Raw genomic sequence first — 24,476 nt, forward strand, 5'->3', positions numbered from 1 at the left:
TTGCCCAAGTTACTCTGTTCTACGGCTGTAGGTCAATCTCCATGAATTTATGCCTCCACACCCTTTACTAGGACCCACAGCTCAGATTAAAATATTCTTGAGTTTCTCCTGTCCTTACTTTGCAATCACTACTTTTCTCAGCCATGGTACCTCAACCTTCTCTTTATCTTGCTCTTCTCCCAAGGAGTACTTGTGACTCTGAAGCCCTAATTCAGCTCACTCCATTCTCTCTCTAAGAAGTATTCCACATTAACATGTTTTCTGAAAAGCCTTCCTGTTTACCTTCATGATTTTCTCTTTCCTTACCCCAAAATGTAGACAGAAGAACAATAACACCCTCCTCAGGGTTTATGCTCCTGAAATATTTTGAGGCATTGTTTTAGAGTAGTAGTTACTAAACCTCTGTGGATAGGGTCCCAGAATATCCATTCAAATTTAAAGTACATTGTGTTCTATTTAATATTGATGTTCTGGTGTTGTGATTGATTTAACTAGCATAGTTGTTTAATGCACATCCTTAATGCCCTGTCTTAGATTGGACAGGGATTACATTGAGCTAACTTGTTTCCAGTAGCAAATGAACTCTCCCTTAGAGGACTTATGGGGCAGTTCCAAAGTTCCAGCCTCTAATAGTCAGGAGAGTTTTCAGTTGTCTATTCCTATAAAGCAAAGAATAAAAGGTAGAAAGTTCAAAATCCATATGAGCCCCCCTGTTTAAAATAACATTGCTTTAGGATCAGGCCTCATCATATACTTGATGTTACCTTGATATGTGTACCATACATCAATTTTCCTCAACCGTTGAAAACTTTCTTTATACAAAGTCTTTGTGTCATTATCACCATAAATGCACTAAATTATAGAACCAACTTTTCTAACCAATGAAAGCATTGACTATATTTTAGATACACTGTGCTTGAAAGCATAATTAGCTCATATTCTATTCCGTCACATGAAATGGTAAACGTTGCTTGAGCATGATTACTTTCTCGGCCTTTATGACAGATGACATAATTGGTTTGGAACCACATTCTCTGGAATAGTGGTTCTCAAATATCTGTGTACCTAAGAATTATGTGGAAAGATAAATGTTGGGTAGATATTAACATTTCATATTTATAGCCCCTCCCCAGAGATACTGATCCATCTGGAGTGTGTAGGGACTAGCATTTCACTCCCATGTGATTCTGACTGAAGTGGTCAATGAAGCACCCATCAAGAAACACCACCCTAATGGGATTTATTTTCTCTTAGGTGTCATAACTTAAATTCCGGCAGCTACATTGAAGATAATGTTGCTACTGACAGTAGCAATGGTTTACAGCCCTACTTCTCCTCGATATGTCTAATCTAAAGAAATCAGAGATAAAAAGATACAAGTTTCCTTTTTAACACAAATTAAAATTCTATTAAAATATAGGAAAACTTTCTGACTCTTGTGTTCCCTGATGTATAATTTTTAGTAACCTCCTCCTCCTGTTCTTTAATGTGAATGGCCAAGATGACTTGGAGTTTTGTGGGTCATTAAAAAAGATACTGACCGAAAAAGGAGGAGACAGAACTAACATTTTTGAATACCCACTATACCAAGCAATATGCTACATTATCTTTATCCTTGCTTTGTAAAGTGTGCCTCCTGGACCAGAAGTCCAGCATTAACTGGAGCGTTTTTGAGAGGCAGAATCTTTTTCCTTACCTTAGACCCACTGAATCTGAATCTGCATTTTAAGAAGATCCTTGGGTGATTTGTTTGCACATTAATATTTGAGATGCGCTGACCTGGGAGATATCAAGTCAGATATGTCCCTCATCTCTCACTTGTTTTTCAAGCCATTGAAAAATAGGTAGAGAGTTACGGCATCCCATTCGGTGGTGGTGATCTGGTTGTTACTCATCCCAGCAAAGGCATAGAATAGGTGAGTGCAAAGGCAGGGGCCGATGTCATCAGGCTTGACGTGCCCCAGGCCTGGCCGGTACTGGGCCCAGTTGGAGAAGTGGCAGGTCAACTGGTAGGCAGAACCCATGAACCCGTGGGTAGTTAGGAGCAAGGACAATGGCCTGATTTAGGTGCCACTGAAATGTGCTTCAAGTTTTGGCCCTGCCTTTTTCCCTCCTTGTACCTCCCATGCCTGATCTGTGTGGAGGTGGTTAGAATGAAGAGTCTTGCAGATGAGTTCAAAGACTCTAACCCGGGGACCAATCCCTGTCCTGGGATTGATTATTTTTAACTTTGGTAGATTCATTTTGGGATCTTGGATAAACCTAGAAGCCATCTGAAAAAGATGCCCAGTAGTCCTTTGAAGTCCCATGAATGCCAGTTTATAACTCTCAGGTGGTCATGCTGAAGAGGACTGTAGTGATGCTCAATCCAAAACAAATGATCCCCCCCAAAGTCAAACCCATCTTTCTATGAAGCAAACAGGAACTCTCTTCCCCTAGGATGGTTCATATCTTGATTTCTTTAAAAGTAGCATTGAAATGAAAAGAAACCACATTTAATACATAAAGTAGGTAATTGGTGTATAAATATTTATGGGGACTTGAGGGTCATCAAACATAGAGTCCAGACTTACAGCTAAGCATTTAGCAGAAGGGCTAGACCTAGAAAGAGAAAGAAAACTACATGTCTATTCCCTATAGAATCTAATTCTGAGGGCTTGGGTGTCATTCTGTTTACCACAGATTGTTAATGCCCTAGCAGCATTTTTGGGTTATTCCAAAGAGTAGGCTTTTCAGTGATAGTAGCAACAGATCTATCTTTCCCTTTCATTAGTCAAAATTTGCCATAGAGCCCTCTTCTTCCCTCTTCCATATAAATAAATTCTACTGAATGCCAAATGAGTCAGAAAGCTGCAATCTATGGAAGATTTACTTACTGAAATTACCCAAAATTTCATTCTACTCAATGACTACACATCCCTCCATGCTTCTCTCCCCTAGCTGGAATGGGCAGAACCTTCCGACAGAAAAGGAACCCTCTAAATCAGTGAATTTAGTATCTCCTGGAGACTTAGGAACCAAATTCAGGATCCATTACAGGGAGAGAGAACTAAGAACTGTGAGGCGAGACTCCAGATACCTTGCCCTAGCATCTACCATAGCACTTTTGTTCTGTTGTATTACAAACTGAACTTGAAGTTTCATTCAGAAAAGGGTCTGAAGCTTTAAAAAATCGTAAATTACATCTTTACAACTAATGATGTAATTTACATCTTTACAACTAATAAACTCTGGGTATGATTTGGCTCTAAAGAATTAATTGAACCCACCCTTTAGAGTGACTGAATTTCTAACAGTGGTATTTTATGGTACATCTTCAACTCCATACAGCAATAGAAGATAAAAGAGAAATAATTCCGAAAATAAAAGGGCAAGGATGATTTGAATAACTCTCAGTTTCTGCTTATTTTTATCTCTGAAAAAAATAGACCAAGGACACTAGCTGTAAATAAAAATAATACCAATTAAGATGAGGCAAAGAAGGAAGGTGAGTGGAGGAAAAGGAACAAGCCAACAAGAGATGAGAGTTAGAAAACTAATTTTCTTTTAGGAACATGCCTGTAGGAGCAATGAAAGCAGAAATGATGCTAGAGTCAACTGAGGTTAACTGAAAAGAGGCATATTGATTTATACGTCAGGGTTCACTTGAAAATTTGAAACAATGAAAGAAAAATGGAAAAGCCTGAGGTATAATGTACTGAGGTGCTACTTCATAACTGTCAGGCCATAGAGAAAAAGAAATTAGGTGAGAGCAAGGCTCTGTCTCTGGTTACAAAGTACTTGTAAGAAGGGTAATCTTTGCCATGGTTGCTGTTTGTACTGGTCTAAGACAGCCTGGATTTGCTTTTTATACCAGCTCAGTCCATGGTTATCACAAGGGCTCCTAAGTGGAGGGCAGTTTGCTCAGGTGTGTAAATAGCTAATCAATAAATCAACAGAACTTCTCTCCTACAGCCACTTTCTTACGACCTCCCACCTTTACCTTCCCACCACCAACACACTCCCTGTCCAAAAAAGACAAAGCAACGTGATGTCTCCCAAAAGGGAGTTGGAGACCATTACCACGGGAAAGCTTAATAGCTTTTGTGGCAGTTTCCAGGGCTGATAGACATCTGTTTATATACTGTGGTTAGATTTTATGTTGTGGATGTTTCGTGCCTGGAATCAAGGCAGTCTTTATTGGAAAGTAAATAATACACACTCTTGGAAGTTATTTGCTGTTCTTAAACCTTTTTTGTTCATGGAATTATTCATAAACAATAGGTGCCTAAAGAACTTTTCCACTTTAGGTGCCACTTTCTGAGCATGCTAACTATATTTGTTCTTTGAAATGCCTTCAAGTCATTTTTATCAAAAAAGTCTTGCTCCTAAAATATTCCCTCTGAAGGTCACCAAGAGTTCTTTTATGTTCCATAGTTTCAAACTATATCCAGGAGATGATGAACAGAGATGATGATAATGACACTGAAGAGTCTTTTTTTTCATAGAAATATTTGCAACTTGACCATTTCTAGAATTTTGAATTTAAAATGAATTCCACCCTAACTTTCCAAACATTATCCACCACCAATTATCCTACAATAAATCAATGCTTCAGACAAAATGGCCTATTCATTGTCCCCAAACATGCCTTGAATGCCTTTGCTTGGGCTGTCCCTCCAGCCATTGCCTATAATGCCATCCCTTTCTCCTTGCTGCCTACCTAATTCCTTCAAACCTCCAAAACCTAGCTCATACCATCCTTTTGATCACAGCATTCTCTCCTTCCTTTGAATAACTCTCCTATGTATTGTCTGCAATACATGGTACTGCCTTGTGACAATACTTGGAATGTAGTTGATGGACCTATGGATTGTGCCCGCTTTGAGATGTAGGCGTCTTAGAAGAGTTATCGTGAGTCAAGAATCGGTTTCTCTGTTTATCACATTTGTAAACTAAGTTGTGTCCATTCACCTAATGGTGATGAGGTCCTGGGTGTTTGGTTTTCACTCTCAGAGTCGGAGAAAGTTTGGTCAAAGTGCTTCCATGAGGGATATCCATCGTGAAAACGATATCAACCAACACTGCAAACACATACTATGTCTCGGAGATTGTATTGGTTCTTATATCACTTAGGATATAAGTTTTGCAAGTGACCAAAATCAACTCTGACTAACAAGCACTAATCAATATAATGGAAAGATGTGAGGAAGCTCATAGAATCAAAGATAAAAATATAGAACCTGCCTTTGAAATTACAGAAATTAGGCATTTCTTGGGGTTGGAGACTGGGAAAAAGGTTTAGGATAAATCAATTCAAATTCTGCTTCTCATACATACATCTCTCCATACAAGAATCATAATCCTGGGAGAAATAGTCCTGTTGTGTTAGCTTTGAGACCAGCCGCTGGGTAGGGCAATACGAGGGCACTTGTATTTCTTTTTCCAACAGGACTGGTGAGAAAATGAAATCCTAAAAGAATGAAGAATGAATGCTGAGGGAGCAAAAACAATAAATGCTCCTCAGAAGGCTCTACTTTATTATTCCATTTAGCCAATGAAGAGGATTATTACTGTCAGCCAATATTGAAGATGAGGAAATTGATCAAACAGCTATTAAGCACCAGATCTAAAAATCAGTGCCAGAATGGAAATCTCCTAATATTTACACTGCACTGCCTCTTTATGTTATGTAGGCTCATTTTTTGGTACAGGTTGAACTCAGAAAGGCATCTAAGAAGAATACACTTCAGATGAAGAACCAGAATTGTGTCAAACCAAGGTTAAGTCAGGGATATGTTAAAACAAACAGCAAGGCCATTAGCTCCAGGTTTAACTGATTCAGCATTATGAGGTTTAGCTGCTGCTTACATATGGTGACATATTTTTCTATCGAATTTCAAACCCCTGGTACTAAATAAATGACCTGTAGATAAAACATGTCTTCTTAAGAACTCCTTAAAAGCTCCAGGTAGGTCTCCTTCAACCTTGCCTCCCATCTGAGCACTTGGGCATCTCAGAAAAAATAACTCCACCATAAAAGTCAGAGAATGAGTAAAGGTTTAAAATTGACAGCATGGTATATTCTCCAATAATATTTGCTTTAAACATTATCCTATGTTATTTTCAGAATCTTACAATTTTATTGTAAAGTTTATCTATCATACGCATGAGTTTAGATAATATATTTAAAGAAAAATGTTAAAATGAAAACCCCTGTCCCACCACCCAACTTAAGAAAGAGAAGGCTACCATTAAATTCCCCTGTATGACCCTCTCAGTTAAATGACCCCCATTTTCAGCTCTATCCCGAATTTTGTGCTAATTGTTCCCTTGATTTATCTATAATTTTATAAATAATAAAAATATTATAAAAATAATATTTTCATTAGTTTATTATAATTATTATACTAGTTTCATTAATTTTGATGTTTTACATAAATAAAATAGTACTATATGCATTTTGTTTTCTTGCTTTTATAGCTCAACATTGGGTTTATGAAATTCATCCAAATTGTTTTAAGTAGCGGCTGTTTGTTTATCATCACAGCTGTTTGGTATTCTATTATACGAATATGCTGCAATCATTTGATCCACTTATCCATTCTATATAGAACATTACGTGGTTCTTTGGTTTCTAGTTTATTCCCTGCATGCTGCTACAAACATTCCCGCATGTGTTTCTTGGTGCACATGTGCAAGGGTTTATATTCTCTAGTGTTTATATTTAGGAATGGTATTGTTAGGATAAACAGGATATGTACCTTAAAATGTACTACTTAGCAAGTCAATTTTTTTCCCCAGGGTAATTGCATCAATTTGCACTGCCAACAGCAAAGTATGGAAATTCCTGTTACTCCGCCTCTTTGCCAAAGTGTGCTATAATCATATTTTAAAATTTGTGTCATTGTGGTAGGTAGTTTTAGTTTACATCTCTTATCTTACTGAAGGGGTTGAGTATTTTTAACATTTATGACCATTTTTGTTTTGCCCCCTTTCTATTGGATTATTCACAAATAATTATTTGTATTAATCTTTTTATTTTTTTTTTTTCATGGGCAGGCACCGGGATCCAACCCCGGTCTCTGGCTTAGCGAGCGAGAATTCTGCCACCGCGCCACCATTGCACCACTTGGTATTGATCTTTTATAGTGGTTCTTCGTATATTTTGTATTTTAATTCTTTGTCAGTTATGGGAGTTGAAAACATCTTCCCCCGCTGTTTTGGTTTGCTGAAGCTGTCACAATGCAATATCCCAGAAATGGACTGACTTTTACAAGGGGGGATTTATTAACTTACAATTAACTAATTAATTAATTAATTAATTTCTTAGCCATGAAAATGTCCAAATTAAGGCATCAACAAGGTGATACCTGGACTCTGAAGAAAAGCCGCCAGCATCTGGAACACCTCTGTCACATGGGAAGGCACATGGCTAGTATCTGCTGGTCCTTCTCTCCCCGGTTTCATTGCTTTCGGCTCTGGTTCCAGTGGCTTCCTCTGTGGGTCCTCTCTTAGCTCCTCTGGGGCTTTTCTCTCTTTGTGCTTTCCAAACCTCTTTGGTCATTTTTCTCTGAGTCCTCTGGATTTTTCTGTCCTTTTTCCTCTCATAAAAGACCCCGGTAAAAAGAATTAAGACCCACCTAATTCAAGGTCTCAATTAAAATAACCTAATCTAAAGGGTCCCACCCACAACAGGTTTGCACCCACAGGAATGGATTAACAGAAGATGGCCTTTTCTGGGCTACATGACAGCTTCAATCCAGCACACCCACACCACGGCTTTATCTTTCCTCTCCACGGTGTCATTATGAAAAGAAGTTCTTAATTTTAACATAGTCAGATTCATGCAACTTTTTCTTTATGGGTAACTTTTTTGGTATCTTGTTGGAAAAACTTTTCTCTACCTTGAGCCTGTAAATAGCCTTTTATATTTTCATCTAAAAGTTTAAATGTTGCCTTTAAATTTAAGTCCTGCATTCATCAAATTTGTTTTTGTGTGTAGTGTGTGTACTTGATCTAATTCTGCTTTTTTTCCCACATGCATAATATTTGTCCCAGAATCATTTATGAATAATCTATCTGTATTAGTTAGGGATCTCTAGAGAAACAGAATCACTCCAAATATAAAATTTATAAAAGTGTCTCATGTGACTGCAGGAATGCAGGGTCAAAAATCCGCAGGGCAGGCTGTGAAGCTGACGATTGTAATGGAGGGTCTGGACGAACTCCACAGGAGAGGCTCACTGGCAGAAGCAGGAATAGAACCTGTCTCTTCTGAATCCTCCTTAAAAGGCTTCCAGTGATTGGATTAAGCATCATTCATTACAGAAGACACTCCTCTTTGACTGATTACAAATGGAATCAGCTATGGATGCAGCTGACACGATCATGATGTAATTCTATGAAATGTCCTCATAGCAACAGACAGGCCAGCACTTGCCCAACCAGACAAACAGGTACCACCACTTGGCCAAGTTGACACATGAACCTGACTATGACACTACCCTTTCCACGCTAACTGGAAATGTTGTTTCTATCATACCCCAGACTTGAGACCTGTCATTTCTAATGGTTTCTAGTAGCCAAATCCTACCTGCACCTTCCAACACCCCTGCCACCTACCCACATCCCTCCTTACACACACTGCTCCTCACCCTCAGGAAGATCTTACTCTCCTTGGCCCTTTGCATTTACATTTAAATATTTTAATTCATTTAAGTTCAATAAGAAACCCCATAGAAATTTTTATTGGAATATATTGACTTTATAGACAAGTTTGGAGAGAATTGAGATCTTTGTGGTATTGTCTTTCTAGCCATGAACATGAGTTGCCTCAGGTTATTCAGAGTTTTGGAAGATCTGTAAATAAAGCAACTTACATTTGTCCATTTGGTCTTTCAAATTTTTTTAGAAAATTTCTCCAATATCTCCTGTATTTTGTCTCTATTATAAATGGTATAAGTTTAACACCATTTTCTGTTTATTGTTAGTACATATAAATGCAATTAATTTTTATATAATAATTTTAACTCCAGAAACCTTACTGTTCTCATTAGTTTAACACTCCTTATTAGTAGACAGTCTTATTTTAAATCTTTTAAAGAAACTAAACAGTTTTGTTGGGATTTATTCACACATTATACAATCCACCCACCCAAAGCGTACAATCAGGGGCTCTCAGTACCATCACAGAATTATGCATTCATTACTACAATCAATTTAAGAGCATTTTCATTACTCCAAAAGGAAAAACCCCGCAGCCCTTACACCCCCTACCCATTATTGACACATAGTTTTGGTGTGGTACCATGCTATGATTAAGGGCACAGTATTAAAGTATTACTGTTAACTATAATCCTTAGTTTGCAGTAGGTGTATTTTCCCCCTTACAACACTCTATTATTGACATCTTGTAATAGTGGTGTACATTTGTTCTAGTTCAAGGAGAAAATTCTTATATTTGCACTATTAGCCGTGGTCATCATCCACAACAGAGTTCACTGTGTTACACAGTCCCAGTTTCTATCCTCTAGGTTTCCTCTAGTGACATACATGTCTCAACTTCCCCTTTTGAATACATTCAGACACATGTTTCACCACTGCTGATAACACTCTCAATAATGTGCTATCTTAACCTCTATTTATTTCCAAATATTTACAATCAACCTAATTAAAAATTCTGTACAAATTAAGTTTCAGCTCCCCATTCTTTACCCTCACCCTATATCCTGGTAACCTATATTCTAGATACTAACTATTTGAGTTTGCTTATTATAATTAATTCACATTGTTGATATCATGCAATATTTGTCCTTTTGTGTCTGCGTATTTCATTCAATATAATGACCTCAAGGTTCATCCATGTTGTCATATGCATCACAACTTCACTGCTTCTTACAGCTGAATAATATTCCATCTTATGTATATACCACATTTTATTTATCCATTCATTCCTTGTTGGACACTTGGGTTGCTTCTATCTTCTGACAATTGTGAATAATGCCATTATGAACATTGGTGTGCAAATGTCTGTTTGAGTCCCTTCTTTCAGTTTTTCTGAGTATACACCTTGAAATGGGATTGCTAAATCATATAGTAATTCTATACTTAGCTTCCTGAGGAACTGCCAAACTGTTTTCCACAGTGGCTGCACCATTTTCCATTCTCCCCAGCTGTGAATGAGTGTTCCTAATTCTCTACATCCTCTTCAACACTTGTAGTTTTCTGTGTTTTTATAGTGACTATTCTAGTAGGTGTGCAAGTATATCTTTTGTGGTTTTGATTTGCATTTGTAGTTTGTGGTTTTGATTTGCATTTCCCTAATAGCTAATGATGTTGAAAATCTTTTCTTGTGTTTTTAGCGATTTGCCTTTCCTCTTTGGAAAAATGTCTATTCAAAATTGCCTATTTTTAAATTGGGTTTTTTATCTTTTTATTCTTGAATTATAGGAGTAAATAGTCTTATTAGTTTAAATATTTTTCTGTGTGTTTTTTTGGTTTTCAAATCAATCATATCATCTGAGAGTAATGGCAATTTTATTTCTTAATTTCCAACATTAATGACTTAAAGGAGTGCTACATAAAAGGGCAATGGGAGACTGATCCATGCAACAAAGTCAGAATGCCAGTTTATTCATGTACAAGGATGGGCATAACTGGCAGAATAACCAATACCACCAACTGCACAGAGCATTCTTCCATAACTATTGATAGGGTGGTTCCCACATTACAGAGCAGAGTATCAAAGTGGACCCCTGAGTCACAGATGTGAGTATCAATCCTGCTTCTCATTCTTACTAGATGTGTAGCATTAAACAAGGTATTCCACTTGTTAGCTTCCATTTCCTCTATTACCTGTGGGTAATAGTCCTTATCTTATAGTGTTGTTTTGGGATCAAATGAGAAAACCTATGTAAAGCACCTAGTGCTCTGTCTAACATATATTAGATACTTAATAAATTTTAGTTATTACTATTATTATTCCCAATATGAGGTCCTCAAATCCTCAGGTAGCCGAGGATTAATTGTGGGGAAAAAGGCAGCTTTGCACATCAAGCATTGTGCATGGATTGAATGACTGTCATGTTTAAATATGTATGGATTACTGTTTTTTAATACAGATGTTCAAATTAATAAAATATTAATTCATTTGAAAAGTCAAGTTGCTTTTGCTGTATATTTTCTCAATGAGCAGAGGTTAAAACCACCACCACTATTCCCTGTGTGCATGTGACAGGAGTATATAAATACCTCCTTTAAATTTTTAGAATAGGTTCCTCATTCTTGGAAATGTTACAATTAGAATCTGGCAAGGAGGGTGAATTAATCATGGTTCTCCAAGGACTGTGGGGATGGACAAGTCTGAATTCCATAGGACTGGCCACAAGGTAGGAACTTCAATGAAAGTTTCTGATGAAGTCCCCAGGAGGAGCTGGCTAGCTGAAGTAGAGATGGAAATTCTTCCTTCTGATTGCTGAAATTATCAGTTCTCCTTTTAAGGCCTTTAGCTGATTGGATGAGACTTCTCTCATTGTAGGCAAATCTCCTCAGTTGATTATAGATGTAACCAGCCACTGATGTAATCAACTTACTGACTATTTAAGTTCACGAAATATCCTCACAGTAGCAATCAGGTCAGTTTTTGCTTGACCAAACAACTGGGCACCTTAACTTGGCCAAGTTGATAGATGAACTTAACTGTCACAGAGAGAATGGGATTTTCAAAAAGTGGTAGATTCTCCACTCTGGAGGTGTTCAACAAAGACTGAGGGATCATTTGAGGTCATATTGTAATGGACTTTGATGACCAACTGATGACAGATTTTCTGTCTGTTAAAGCCTCTTCTAACCCAGATACTCCATGAAAAATTTGTTTCTTAACTACTCCTGTAAGAGAGTGGCAAGTTAGACTTTATTGTTCCTATTTTACAGATAAGGAAACGGGTTGAAAGTTTGACAAAGTTACACAGTAAGATGTGAAGCCTGAACTGAAACTCAGATTGCCTGACTGCTAGTGCAGAATTTTTGCTTATTCATTCTTTTTGCTGAGTATTTCTACTAATGCATCCCAAGACTGTGTTATTTTATCACATTATTGCATTGTATGGAGCATCTCAAATGAAAAAGGACTAAATAAAATCTCCTGCATTGTGTACTTGGGAAATTGATTTTTATAGCCATATGTGTACTTTCATTGTCACACTAGTTACACACAGCACTGCATTTTGTAATAATTTATTTATAGTCTACATCTCCTACTAAAAGGTAAACTCCTTGAAAATAGGTACTGTTTTTCATTCATCTCCTATCTTTAGTGTCTATCACAGCTCTTAGCTTTTAAGTGTTGATGAACAGATGTGTAATGGTTTTAATCTAGTTGTAATGAAATATTGGAGCTGATGTTTATTTAATTTCATCTTATTTCTTAGTCCATTGTCCCATCTCATCAATATCTTTGGGGATTTTTATTGTCATCAATCATCTTAAGTAAACTCTATTGTTTCCTATCATTCAAAGACAAGACTACAGTCAAGTTGTGGAGTATTATGATTCCTACCCACAGAAAGATGATTTCTTTGTGTCCATGACAAATAATGGCCATAGGATCCTAGAAAGGAGACCTGGACAGTTCAGAATGGCTGGGTGAAGTTTCCTTAAGATGTAGGTTCCATTCACCTAAGGCTGAGAAAGGAAGAATGCTTTTCCACAAGAACAACAACCCCTGAAAAGCACATTATCCAGACCACAAAGTGTTTTGTGTTCAGGGTCAACTATTCAGTGACTGTTCTCCTTACCGATGGGTGTAAATGTTATGTGAAGTTGAACAAAGTCAACGTTGGGTACTATAGTGTAAGGATCAAGAAACAACTGTCAGTGTGGCTCTCAAGCCTGCTCCAATGACTACAGACCCTGTGAAATACCAGAGGAAGAAAAGCTCTCCTGTGTGGCCTGCTAGACCTCAGGACCCAGGATCACTCATTGACAGTCAGTTACATTGGCAGATCTTAGGTAGTGGAACTCAATGGAATGTGCTGGAAGAATCAGGACATTATGAGACATCAGATTTTATTTGATTGCATCCACTTCATCATGATGACAGATCAGCAGAGAAGACCATCCCCTGTGAGAGTTACATCTAAGAACTTGGGGCAGTCTGAATGATAATTCTCCTGAGGTCATCTTAGAGCAAGGCAGTGAAGATGCATTACCACTCCACCTCCTATGGTTTCCAGTTTTCTTCCTACCAAACAAGGGGCTTTTTCTTCTTCCAGAAGTATCCATGACATTTTGTCCATGTCTGGGGCCATCACCTAGGTGAGAATCAAGCACCACCACTCTCCTCTTCCCATGGTCACATGATGGTTGGAGCACTTCATTTGCATCTGCACCCACATTGGAGGTTTCTGGGCCCAGATCAGGGTAAAGGTAATGGGCATAGGCATGGTCAGGTGGACCGTTACAGCCAGGTAGAGATAGTTGCAACCCAGGTTGGTATCCACCCATCTGTTACTGCAGGGTGAAATCCTGATTTCCCAGTTGCTGAAAGAATCAGGTTTAAGGAAATAAAAAGATATAGGCTTGGGAAGGATACTTACTATTGTCCCAAATCACTGTTGTTTGGTACCAGAGAGCTTCCTGCCCTCAGTTCCCTAGGATCCTAACAGATGGCTTAGAACAGATGGATCATTGTTAGGGATGGCTCTATCTAGGTCATCTATAGCATAGGGCAAGCAACTCAACCACCTACCAGTTGGAAGTTAGCCACAGGCTTAAACCATTTGTCCTTGAGTTGGCTGCTAGAGCACTCCCTTGCTTTTATGTTTTGTGGGTAATAAGAGACATGAAATAGCCATCAAATTAGGTTTCATATTATAACAAATAGAATTATCCCTCCTATGTCTGGTTTGTATGGAAGATATCACCAGTAGGACAGCTAATGCCTGTAACTCAACATGCCAATGTGTCCCAGGGCAACTATGACCACCGTCCTAGTGCTACTCTGTGCTAGTTTGAAAGTGTTATGTACCTTCCAGAAAACCCATGTTCTTCTCATCCATTCTTGTGGTTGCAGACCTATTCTGTGGACAGGACCTTTTGATTAGGTTGTTTCCATGCAGATGTGACCCACCCAATTCAAGGTGGGTCTTAATCCTTTTTGGAGTCTTTAAGAGAACCAAGAGAAGCTAAAAAAGAAAATGTTCTGGGGAGAAACAAGAAGGATCCACATGAGCTGAGAGAGCCATTGGAAACCAGAAGCTGGGAGAGAAGGACAGCAGGCATCTCCATGTGCCTTCCCATTGAACAAAGGAAACTCAGATGCCAGCTGCCTTTCCTCTGAGAAGGTATCCTTCTTTTGCACATTTTCACAGCCTTAGAATTGAAAGTTGTAACTTAATAAATCCCCTCATAAGAGCCAATCCATTTCTGGGATATTGTATTCTGGCAGCTTTAGCAAACTGAAACATGGTCCATTTGATTAACCACTTTACTCTCAATCTTATAGAAAAGGAGTACAGTTTTGAGGTCCTCATCATCATGTGTTCTGGCTATGCCATCCCCTAATCTTTCCTCTATCTTACACACTAAGTGCTTAGTTCAGTTTCACCCATCCCTTTGGCAGTCATTGAGAGGACTCCCAAAAGCTGGTATATTTTCTTTAAATAAGGATAGGGACCATTATCAGTTTCATCATGTTTGAACCTTTTACCTAAAATCAATAGCCACATAGGCTTTTAAGAGGGGGTCTCTATGGGAATCTACCCAGCAATTCTGTTGGTTCACTTAGTTCTATTTGGAGTTATTTTCCTCACCTGTTTGTGGGGATGAAGGGGGTGTCTAGTTATAGGAGTCACTTGCTTTAAGTCTTCTCTCTCCTTGCTCACATTTAACTGGGGAGCGTAGGACCCTAACATTCTGACAACCTGTGATCTTATCAGACACAGGATGAGCATCAGAGAAGTGACCTATTTGTTTCATCTTGCTTGGATAAGACCATATAAAAACAATTTCACATTCAACAAATCAGAGTTTTCAAAATGTAATTTCATCAGAGACGCTGATTTAGGCTCCCTTCAGTGGAATCTTTTCCTTTTGGGTAACTTCTACCAAGGCCATTAGTAATAAACATGGAATGACTGGTCTTTACCTTCTAGTCTCCTTTCATTGCTCAGGATCATCAGGAATTTGGGGGAATATTTCCCATGGATGCCATAGTAAGCTCTGAAGGTGATGGCCCACAATAGCCAGGGAGACTTCCCTAATCCCTAATATGTGTTTTGGATCTCTGGTCCCTTGGTTCACTTGGCGCTCCAAGACCAAACCCAGCTTTCTGCACAATTGCCCAGCAATTAAAGGCAGATGGCCAAACAATACTCACACTAGGTGTGGTAGTTAGATTCAGGTGTCAACTTGGCTAGGTGAAGGTGCTTAGTTCTATTCCTGTGGACGTGAGCCAATGGCATGTGAACCTCATCTGTTGCTTGCTACATCTGCACTCAGATAGGAGGTATGCCTGATGCAGTGAATGATGTTTGGTTTAATTGGCTGGTGCTTAAATGAGAGAGCTCAACATAGCACAGCCCAAGCAGCTCAACATACTTCATCTCAGCAATCGCAGCTCAGCCAAGGCCTTTGGATCTAGATGCAGAAAGAAATCACACTGGGGAAAGTTATTGGAACCCAGAGGCCTGGAGAGAAGGCCAGTAAAGATCACCCTGTGCCTTCCTGTGTAAGAAAGGGCCTCAGTTGAAAGTTAGCTGCCTTTCCTCTGAACAACTAATGAAATAAATTCCTTTTTTAAAAAACCCAATCCGTCTCTGGTGTGTTGCATTCCAGCAGCTAGCAGACTAGAACACTAAGCTTTCTAGAACAGTATTTATTGGGGGGAAATCCAGATAGTGAAGCAATAGCAGGTGAGTGGTCTTCCAGTGCCATTTTATTCTCAGACAGTAATGCAACAATCTAGCAAAGTGCACATCTAGCTTTGAGAGAGAGACTCTGGGCCTGCAATTTGGGGCTTTTAAGCTCCTTAATTACTAAAGAAATTAGCCTTCCTTTAGTGATATTAGGGAATCAGATTTAACAGCAGTGTGATGTAGCAGAACCTTGGCCTTTAGCCCTATCCACTACCTCATCATTCGTTGGATGTGGCCCTCAACTTAGTGTGACCCAAACCTCATGGTTATGGCACTATATACTTGGAGGAAATTTGGCTGAAGTCCTGATCAACCAACTCAGCTCTCTGCCAAAATTAGTTGTATTAAGCCTTAGGCTGTAGGCTATAACTGTTTTCCTGAGTCAGCGGGCCAATTCCCTCTCCAGGAGGCCAGTCTAGAGCATCAGTCAAGTTAACCCTTACCTCTCAGCAGTCCTCCAGGAAAAACTGACAAATAATCATTTTAATCAAGGCATATCATGGCTAAGTTACTGAAATTCAAGAATAAATAATGAGTTCTTCCAGCATTGAAAAACAAAAAAGTCTAAAACTCAAGAGTGATGGGCTGATGAGGGGAACTGAGTACCAACTAGCCCCAAACAACCCTACAGCAATAATATAAGAATACAATGTAGCAGTACCTATTATCTAAGGCTAAGTTCACTTGGAAGAAGAGGCTGAGACAAAAGCTCGTGTGAAAGTAATTGATTTAGGCGTGGCATCCAAGGAGCTGGAGTAAGAGACAGGGGCTATATGAACAGGAAAATTGCATAAGGATGTGATTTAACCATTTCTCTGGGTAGGTGGGTACTCCCTCCCTTGGGACCATCTTATAAATTTTTGAAATGTGTTTCTGGACCATCCAGGGAAGAAAGGTGGAAATACTAATGGCCCCTGACCCTTAACAGTGACATTAATTCCTTTGCATGTCTTGGTTGCACCTGCCTATATCTGAGAAGCTCCAAAGTAAGAAGAAAGAAGTGCAAGTTTGAGGCAAGGTACTAAACTCATGCAGAACTGGTCATAGCAGATTTGGCAGGAATTAAAGGGTAAGGCAGAGAGAATTTAAAATTGTGTTTATGACCTTTTCTTCTATAGCTACAAAGTTCTGAAGGAAAGAAAGTATGAATTAGTCGTATAATACTCTGACAAGGTATGAAAGTACAAAAGGAACAGGCAGATGTTCTCAAATCTGAAAGGACTCAAGGGCTGTGGCAGCCCTACAGTACTACTTGAAAAAACTATTCAACTACAGAATCAAACAACCAAAAAAAAAAGTGAATGATAAAAGCCACAGGAAAAGAACTATCTCAATATGCAATGCCAGAATTAAAAGGAACAATATTAATACAATTTTGAGGAAAGTGGGTCAATAATTTTATGTCCAACAAACTGTTTATCAGGTGTAAAAGCAATTGTCAGGTTTTCTCAAACACATAAGAGACAGAAGACAACAACTGCAGACTCCTCTTTTTTTTTCCTACGGTCAAAATCTTATATTTAAAATTTGCTAGCTGGGGTGGGAGCGAAACCAACGCCTGGCTCCAAGCGGCAGCAGCTGCTGCGGCCACCTCGGGGTTTCTCTGGCCAGTGTTGATTATATCAGTCTACAACCATGGGAAAATTTTTTTGCTAACCTCTTTAAGGGCGTTTTCAGCAAAAAAGAAATGCACATTCTCATGGTTGACCTGGAAGCTGTAGGAAAGATTACTATTTTGTACAAATTGAAACTTGGTGAAATGATGACTACTATCCCCACTACAGGTTTCAATGTGGAAACCACAGAATACAAAAATGTCCTGTGTGGGACGTGGGTGGCCAGGATAAGATTTGGCCTCTGTGGCGCCACTATTTCCAGATCACACAAGGTCTGATCTTTGCGGTCAACAGCAATGACCGAGAGTATGTGAATGAGGTCCCCGAAGGGCTCATAGGATGTTGGCAGAAGACGAGCTCAGGAATGCTGTCTTACTAGTGCTTGCTAGCAAGCAGGATCTTTCCAATGCCCTGGATGCTGCTGAAGTCACAGATAAACTGGGGTTGCCAATGCCACATAAACTGGTGCATCAGGCCAGCTGTGCCACCAGTGGGGCTGGGCTTTACAAAGGACTAGACTGGCTGTCCAGTTAGGTCCGAAACCAGAAGGGAACCAAGAACCTGTCCTCCTCCCCTCGCCTCCTCTCCCTCTTACCTCCTCCTCTTCGCCCTCCGCTTTACTCTCTTGTGGCAAACTGTGCTGCTCTGTGGTATTGAGCGCCAATAGCTGTTTCTATGGGTTCTGGTCACAGTTATGTATTGCACCATGCTGCAAATGTGGCAGACACAGACATCACACAGGTTTTTTATTTAATGTAAATAGTTTTTGTGTCCAATGAAGCAGTTTCTGGTACTCCTGTGCAATATCACTCGGCCTTTTTTTATTATAGAAAAAGGAAAACTGGGCGGACCACGGTGGCTCAGCAGGCCGAGTTCTCACCTGCCATGTTGGAGACCCAGGTTCGATTCCCAGTCCCTCTCCATGAAAAATAAAAAGAAGAGAAAAAGGAAAACCAGTTCACTGTTTAGGATGAAGAAGGGATTTCAGGTGCACTGGCATCTGGGCTTTCTGGGATTACTATGTTAGAAGAGCCGAGGGCACCTCCTTCTGGCCTTAGGTCTGTGCTGAAATCCATTTTGGTGGTTGGCTTTTAACCCAAAAATTCAGTTCAGTTTTTTTTAAGTAGTTAAAAATAAAAGATAAAGGGCGCGCAGCAGTGCCTCAGTGGCAGAGTTCTCACCTGCCATGCCGGAGACCCGGGTTTGGAGAGAGAGGGAGAGAGGGAGAGGGAGAGAGGGAGAGAGGGAGAGAGGGAGAGGGAGAGGGAGAGGGAGAGGGAGGGAGAGAGGGAGAGAGGGAGAGAGGGAGGGAGAGGGAGAGGGAGGGAGAGAAAGAGGGAGAGGGGGAGAGGGGGAGAGGGGGAGGGGGGAGGGGGGAGAGGGGGAGGGGGAGAGGGAGAGAGGGAAAGAGGGAGAGAGAGAGAGAGAGAGAGAGAGAGAGAGAATAAAGACTCAAATTAAAAAAAAAAGATAAGGAGAACACTTGAACACACAGAAGGGAGAAATATGCCTTGTGTAGGTTTTACAGTAACAACCTGAATACTAACCCATCTGATCATCCCTGTTTCCCTTTGGGAACTAGAGAGAAGGTGACAAAAATCAAACCCATGATCACATTTTGCATGGTTACAATAGAGATCTCTGCAATTATACTTTGTCTTTGGATCATGGGCTTGTAATTGGGCTCACATAGTTACCCACGAAACAAGCTTTGAGGCTGTGGTGTGGCCCTGGCCACCATGATACCAGCGGCTTCCATCAAGTCTTGGGCTCTAAACTTCCCCACTGTGCCCAGGCCACTGGTGTTGAGACCAGTCAAGGCCCCACAGGGCAGCCTAGTGCCGGCCATGGGCATGACAGCAGCTTCTGGCTCTCAATTTAGAAGAAAGCAAGGAGCCATCCACCTTTTATTTTGGCCAGGTGTGTGGTGCTTTTGCTTGAAACCACTTGCCAGAGTGGAGAGCCTCTGTTATTCCCAGCATTTACTCAGAGCAGATTTCTTGGGACCCTAGGGTCTCACTGCCAGAAACACATGCAAGTTTGGACAGTCATTCTGCTCCAGAATGCCCATCTTGGAGCACCCTGTCTGTATTTGTGTGAAGTAGCTTTCACTCCCTCCTCCTGCCAGAGTCAGATTTGCCATAGGAAAAGTGACCTCTATTCTTTTTTCAGTTCTGTATTTTCATAAACATGAAAGAAGCTGGAGCTGTTAAACTTTATCTTGGGGAAAAACGACCTCAGAACTGATTTATCTGGTGTTGTGGAACCTCTTACTGATTTCAATGCACAGTGTATTACAAAGCAACAAAAGGTTTACTAGCTGGACTCAATTTAGGTGATTCCAATTTTGTAGGCAACCCCCAAAGCATCATAGTCAAGAGCCATTGGGACATTCACCTTCTCTCCATCAGACCTCATCAGGATGTTGACCTGGGCCATGTCAGCATCGTAGAGCTTCTTCACAGCCTGTTTGATCTGGTGCTTGTTGGCCTCAACATCCACAATTAACACAAGTGTGTTGTCTTCAGTCTTCTTCATGAGTGACTCAGTGGTCGGGCGCCACTTCACGGCATAGTGGCCAAGCTTGTTTTTCCTGGGCGCACTCTTCTGAGGATATTTGGGTTGTCTTCTGAGACACAGTGTCTTGGGCCAGCAGAATGTGGGTGAAGTGCAGATCTTCTCCATTTTTTGTGGCTGTGGACACTTTTCAGTAGAGCCTTCTTGGCTTTCAAAGCCTTTGCTTTGGCTTCGGTTTGGGGAGGGGCAAAGGCTTCCTTCTTCACTTTTGGTGCTGTCTTCATTTAAAGCTGCAATCTCTTCTTCAAAAAAACGATGAAGATGAGTTAAAGAACCCATTGTTACAAAGTTGTATTACAAAATAATGATGCCCATTCATTTAATTCAAATATAAGGCTTTGTTCCTGCTATAAAACAAAGTAATATTAAAAATCATGACTAAGTGAAGATAATATAATAAAAATCAGGAGATGACAGGCCTTGAAAGAATGTTAAATTGTCATCTTTCATACCTCTACAATAGAACTATGCACTTAAAAGCATAAATCCAGATTGTATTTTCTATTCGATATATTTTTTTCTTAACCCCATACCCGTTTCTTTACTTTCCTTTGAGGCATATGCATAGAAAGCGTTGTGTATTCTTACCATTTTCAATTCTTTCCTTCCATTCTCTCTTAAACCTACTTCATTCAGTCTTTAATCACTAACCAGGGTATTAAAACTACTCTTAATCAAGGTCATTAATGACCTACGTGTGGCTAAATCTCATAGTCGTTCTTTCACCTCATCTTACTTGACCTATCAACATTTATTTGACACAGCTGATCACTTTCTCCTCCTTGATATTTTTCTTTCCTTGGCTCTCAGGACACTTAGCTTTCTTGATTTTTCCTTCTATTTCACTCACCTCTCCTACTTTGCTCTTCATGACTTGTTCCTTCTCTTCTCCTAAACCTCTGAATGTTGGAATGTCCAGGACTCAGACTCTTTCTTTCCCTTTCTATACACATTTCTTGAATGATCTCATCCAGTCTTTTGCCTTTAAACACAAACTATATAACAACTATCCACCCAAATTTTATGTCCATCTGCCTATGCAACATCTCCAGTTAGAAATCCAATAGATATCTTAAAATAAACATGTTCAAAACTGTAATCCTAATCTTCCTCCCAAACTCACTCTACCTATGACCTTTCCCCTTTCAGTTGATGGCAGCTCTGTATTTTCAACTTGTTAGGCCAAAATGTTAGAATCATCTTTGACTTCTCTTCGATCCTTCTTATGCTTCACATACAATCCATTCAGAAATCCCACTAGCTTAAGTTTCTCTTAAAAATATGGCCAAAATTCAATCACTCTACTGCTACCATCATCTCTCTCCTGGACCACTGCAATTACTTCCTGTAGTAGTTTGGTTCAGGTGTCAACTTGGCCAGGTGATGGTGCCTAGTTTTGTAGCTGTGAACTTGAATCATTAGCATGTAAAATCCATCTATGGCTGATTGCATCTGCAGCGTCGGCTAAGGAGAGTGCCTTCCACAGTGAGTCATGTTTAATTTAATTAGCTGGAGGCTTAAAAGAGAGAGGTCAGAAGAGAGCTCAATGCAGCACAACCCAAGCAGGTCAGCACACCTCATCTTAGCACTCACAGCTCAACCCAAACAGAAAGGAATTGTTCTTGGGAAAGCTGTTGGAACCCAGAAGCCAGGAGAGAAGGCCAGCAGATGTCGTCCTGTGCCTTCCCATGTAACAGATAACCTCAGATGAAAATTAGCAGCCTTGTCTCTGAAGAACTATAAGTTTTTAACTAAATAAATCCCCTTTTATTAAAAAGCCAATCCATCTCTGGTGTGTTGCATTCTGACAGCTTTGGCAGACTAAAACACTTCCTAACTGTGCATTCTCAACAAAGAAACCAGATTGATCATTTTAATATAGAGGTAAAATAATATTATTACCCACTTGAAAAACTCCAAAGGCTCTTTATTCCTTCAAAGTAAAAGCAAAAGTCCTTATAATGCCCTACAAGGCCTTAAACCAGGAAACAGCAAACTATGGCCAAGCCCAACTCACCACTTGTATTTGAAGAGCATATGTCATGGTCAGGTTCATGTGTCAACTTGGCCAAGTGGTGGTACCTGTTTGTCCGTTTGGGCAAGTGCTGGCCTATCTGTTGCAATGAGGACATTTCATAGAATTAAATCATGATCATGTCAGCTACACCCACAGCTGATTCCATTTGTGATCAGCCAAAGGGGAGTGACTTCTGCAATGAGTGATGCTTAATCTGATCACTGGAAGTCTTTTAAGGAGGATTCAGAAGAGACAGGCTCTTCCTGTTTCGACTAGTGAGCCTCTCCTATGGAGTTCATCCAGACCCTCCATCGGAATCGTCCTGCGGATTTTGGACTCTGCGTTCCCTCGGTCACTTGAGACACTTTTATAAATTTTATGTTTGCGAGTGTTCCCTGTTGATTCTGTTTCTCTAGAGAACCCTAACTAATACAACATATGAGCTCAGAATGACTCTCACTTTTTAAAAAAAAATTTATTTATTAATTAAAAAAATTTAACAAACGATATAAAACATTAACATATATAATCAGTAATTTACAATATCATCACTTAGTTGCATATTCATCATTTCTTAGAACATTTGCATCAATTCAGAAAAAGAAATAAAAAGACAACAGAAAAAAGAGAAATAAAACAAAAACAGAATGACTTTCACTTTTTAAATGGTTGAAAAAAATCAAAAGAACAATATTTCATGTCATGATATTCTATGAAAATCAAGTTTCAGAGTCAAATAAAGTTTTATTGGAATACAGACATGCTTATTTATTTACTTATTGTGTCTGGATGATTTCAGACTAAATGGCAGGGTTGAATAATTGCAATAGCATATTTACTCTTTGGCCTGTTACAAAAAAGGTTTGTCAACCCTTGCTCTAAGCAGCCTGTCCCCTCAGGATCACATCTCCTATAACTGTCCCCACTACTCTTCAGCTTTTGCTTCCTTTTCTCTAACCATACTGGCCTCCTTGCTGTTTCACTAATATGCCAGGAATTCTCCTTCTTCAGGGCCTTTGCACTGATATTTCACTCTGCCAGTTACACTGTTCCCCAGATATCCTCTCAGCAGACACCATCACATCCTTCATGTATTTGCTCTTTTTATTTCATGTCAGCTACATCCACAGCTGATTCCATTTGTAATCAGCCAAAGGGGAGTGTCTTCTGCAATAAGTGATGTTAATCTGATCATGGACAGGTAGAATCTGGGTCCCATGCCTGGACCATTGCTGATTAAATGAGATGTGATTTTGGTGGTAAATATGGGCAGAATTAGAAAAGTAGGTCCACTTTCTATACTTCTGTCCTAATGATTTTATTCCCATTTTACTAGTGTAAAATGATAATGCAGGGCCCAGTGTTCTCCCTGATCGAAAATAATTACGAATTCCAGTACATCTACAGCAGAGCATTTAACCAAGCGCACAAGTTACGTGCCTATGAAACTTTGTCCTGCTCACATGTCCTCTTATCCGTGGCATACCCTGACCTCCCTGTTTAAAACTGCAGCTCCTTAAATTTAGTTTGAAATGCTAGTGGTAAATGAAAGCGAGGGGTAAGGGGTATGGCTTGTATAATCTTTTTTTTCTCTATTATCGTTTTATTTCTTTTTCTGTTGTCTTTTTATTTCTTTTTTTAAATCAATGCAAATGTTCTAAGAAATGATGAATATGCAACTATGTGATGATATTAAGAATTACTGATTATGTAGAATGGAATGATATCTTAATGTTTTGTTTGTTAATTTTTTTTTAATTAATAAAAAAAAGTTTAAAAAAAAAAACAAAACTGCAGCTCCTCTTCTGGAGCCCCAAGTCCCCCCTCCTCTCTCTACATTTTTCCATAATATTCTTCATCTTCTAACGTGCTATATGATCTATGCATTTATTATATTTTTAATTTAATTTCTGTCTCCTCCCTGTTAAAATGTAAGCTCCATGTGGGCAGGCATCTTTCTCTGTTTCCTTAACTGTTGTATCCAAATATATAGAATAGTGCCTGGAATGTAATAGGTGCTCAATAAGTATTTGTTGAATTAAATCTTGTTGATAAAAGTATATGGAATTCAAGAATTACTCTTTTCTTATTTTGTTTCATTTTTCTGGTTTAAATTCAGATAAAATTAAATGTAGTTTTTGTTAAAAAGATCATTTTGACTCTGATTTAAAAATTATTTCTAACTGACTTTTCTTTCACTTGCACATATAGTGGCCTATTGTTACAGAATGTTAATAAACACTAAGTAACATGCCCGAAACCCTTAATCTTCTAAGGAACTGCTGTTTTTGTTTTATAACCATGTATTACTACTTGATTTTATAATTATGTACATGCATTATTTTGACAACAACTAAAATTTACATTTAA

The 24,476-nt window shown here is 39.2% G+C and overlaps 2 pseudogenes; one reads left to right on the forward strand and one right to left on the reverse strand.

Annotated features, from left to right (window-relative positions):
- The first annotated feature begins 3,469 nt into the window (after positions 1 to 3,469).
- Positions 3,470 to 18,046, forward strand: LOC143651010 (ADP-ribosylation factor 1 pseudogene; annotated as a pseudogene).
- A 1,797-nt stretch (positions 18,047 to 19,843) lies between these two features.
- LOC143651011 (large ribosomal subunit protein uL23 pseudogene) lies at positions 19,844 to 20,313 on the reverse strand (annotated as a pseudogene).
- Between the last annotated feature and the right edge of the window lie 4,163 nt (positions 20,314 to 24,476).

Source organism: Tamandua tetradactyla, chromosome 11 (genome assembly GCF_023851605.1).
Source record: "Tamandua tetradactyla isolate mTamTet1 chromosome 11, mTamTet1.pri, whole genome shotgun sequence".
In the NCBI taxonomy this organism is placed as follows: domain Eukaryota; kingdom Metazoa; phylum Chordata; class Mammalia; order Pilosa; family Myrmecophagidae; genus Tamandua; species Tamandua tetradactyla.